Raw genomic sequence first — 3286 nt, 5'->3', positions numbered from 1 at the left:
ATAGCAGCTCTTACTCCCTTTCATTCGCTCTCACATCTATACAGCCCTCAACCTCTCATTAGCTCCACCAGTCATCAATCCACAAGCCCACTCCACTAGATCTTCATATCTACAACTCCTCCAATCCCAACTTGGCTACTTGTCTGTTCATATAAAAGCCACCAAATTCTCTTAACCTTTCTCTCTCTGCTTATATATATATATATATATATATAAAATAAAAAAATTAGAAAATAAATATAACAAAAAAAAAAAATCAGCCTTGCCACAAATCTCTGACGTCGTCGTCTTGCTCGCTCGTCAAGGTATATCGTTCGCCAAACTCTAAAATCTCAAATCCGGTTCTCGATGTTTGTGGCGGACCAGCTAACCACCTATACACGCTTTTCTTAGCGTGGTAGGAGGGAACCTGGTGCGATGCGTACGACAAAGTCGAGATACCCATAAGTACCCGCTTGCGGGGAAACAACTGCTTTTTCTCTTGCAATAGATACCGCTAGAAGACCCATACACGCTTTTCTTAGCGTGGTGGGGATAAAGACTTTACACGGTCGCGGTGTCCTCGAAAGAGGACACCTACCATACACGCTTTTCTTATCGTGGTGGACAGGTCTATAATTCCTGTAGATGCCCCCTACGTGGGGGAGACGCCGGGATACTGCCAAAATTTTGACGACAAAAGCTTAAAAAAATAATTTGATAATTCTTTAGCTCAAAAATAAAATATTTTGGAAGATTTCTTGGACTTAAATTAAAAAAATTTATGAAGAATACTTGAGTTAAAATTGAATTATTAAGATAAAAAAAATCAATTTATTGAATATTAAATTATTTTGTTTGGCAACATTTCTCTGTTATGCCTTTTGGGTCATGGTGGTATGATGGAAACTCTTTGGAAATATTTATACAAAAAAAAAAGGTTGAGCCTTCATATTATATATGTAAAAAAAACAAAAGTGACATCTTAGTTGAGTATATTATTAAAAAAAAAACTGAAATTCTAATAATCTTGGTGAGAATGGAGAAATATTATATTATTTTTCACTATGCATAATCAATGCAAGAGCTGAGCATTCATGAAGATTCATAGGTCAATACATAAATGAGCTCCAGAAGGTGTCATTAATGTATTCTTAGAAATTAACAAGAGAAATATATCAAGTCGGAGCTTATGTATTTAACACTTGATACAAAGCTGAAGTTGAATCACCTTGCTGTATTTTTTTTTTATATACACATTTGCAAGTTTAACATAGATGTTGATTATTAATTGTCTTGCAAATGATCTTTAAAAATAATAATAATAAAAGGAGCAGCCAACCAATTTGATTGAAATTAAAAAAAAAAAAACGGAGTAGTCAACCATTTCTTCACCCATGAAGTGTTATTCATGTATGATGGAAGTATGGATAAAGCATTTAAAATGGCTTTTGACTTTGTTAGAAAGTACAAGATAAATAATGCAAGGTTTCATTTAAAAAAAAAATTATGGGAAAGGAGAAGTTATTAAAGAATGCATGCAACATTCATATGATGAACTTCTTCTAATGCTTGATATTGATGGAGCGGCAAAGGTTACCAACCTAGAAAAAGATTGAATCTCAAGCATATGCAATGGCTAATAATAAACAAGATGGGTATATCTTGAGAAACAAGTTCTAGCTTGCTACTAGAAAGTATACATAATCTTTCTAAAGAGAAATTTTCATCTTGTGTTTTATTTACTATTGATCTAAAAATCTATGATATATAGTATGACTCCAAGTTGTTCACAAAGACACTTACTGAGAAATTTTTCAAAAATATTCAATTAAAGGGGGTGATGCTTCAACATCAAAATTATCTATTTATGCAAGTGTCTAAATATTCCAATGATCAAAGTATTAGTCAATTGGACCAAAATACCTAAATTGAAAGTATTGCTAACTAATATAGTTCACATACTTGAGAGATTATGTTGATTCTTTTAAGCTATGGACTTGGCGTGTAAAAAATTTTTACACCTGATCTCTGCCAACTTATACCTTAGTGGCTTATCAAACAGAGAAAAAATTATTATCAAATGTGAAGTAGTAATCGCCTCAAAATTACATGAAGAACATTTTTGATATGTTATTTGTTCAATCTCAAAGTTCTATATTGAGAAGCATATAGCTATTTGAATAAATGTACAACCACTTCATAAGTATGATCCAAAATATTAGAGAGAATAAAAAATGCCACCGGATCCGCACCAATTTTACAATCAGACAGAAGACATTTGTATGCCTCTAAATAAAATTTTGTGCATATCTTAATGGAAATCATTTACACAAATAATCATATTCAAACATTTAAAATGCCCTCCTCTTGCATTAAAATTGAATTTTCTAAATTTCAATATGCAAAATCGAGTAGGGCGTCGACACCTCTAAGATGTGTGTAGCAGCCTTGGGAAGCAAGTGACTGCCCTAAGAAGAGTGTTACCGTCTTGAGAAGCAAGTCAGCTCGAGAAGCATGTAAATTAAATTTTAAAAGCCTAATATACATGCTATTTCATCCCCGATGATGGCCGTGTTGAAAGTCTATATCAACCGGAGGGGATCAACTATTTAAATGCCCTCAAATTTCTATAAATTATAAAAATTTGCAAATAACTCCAAATTCACCCCGATGATGACCGTGTTGAAAGCTAATCTCAAACGAATGGGACTTCAAAACATACATATTTGGAACAAAAATCTTGATAAATTTTAATATATTCAAATAAAATTTATTATTTAAAACTTAAAGCAAAATTCCATCCATCATCCGCAAACGTTTGTTAAGGATGATAAATATCAGAATAACTTCAACTCACAAAGAGCAAAATGTTTAATTGAATGTATCACTATGATTCATTCTCAAATGATTTCTTGCCAGTGGAGATGTGGCATGTGCCCTCTGACCGAGTGGTTTTGCTGCAAAATAGCACCACTATATTACGGTTATGGTCAAAGCCCGTATGTTCTCCAATGGTTAAAAGCCCCTTGAGTAATGAATTATAGGGTGCATTTAATAAGGCATAAAGCTTTCTGTTAGCTAAGGTTGACTAAATTTGTCCCCTTAGACAAACATTCAGCCCAGGTCTACAAGGTCCCCTTGGACGAAGCAACCCATGGCTGCCGACAAGGATCCTTCTGTCAGGTTGGGTCGACTACCTCCTCTGACTAAGTAGACTAGGGACCACGATAGCCCGGGACGACGGAACCATGGGATCTTAATCGGGATCCTCCCCATTCCCCCCACCATCCGCTAGTGAACTATC

Source organism: Dendrobium catenatum, unplaced genomic scaffold (genome assembly GCF_001605985.2).
Source record: "Dendrobium catenatum unplaced genomic scaffold, ASM160598v2 fragScaff_scaffold_1557, whole genome shotgun sequence".
Classification (NCBI taxonomy): Eukaryota; Viridiplantae; Streptophyta; class Magnoliopsida; order Asparagales; family Orchidaceae; genus Dendrobium; species Dendrobium catenatum.
Note: the sequence above shows the minus strand (reverse complement) of the source record.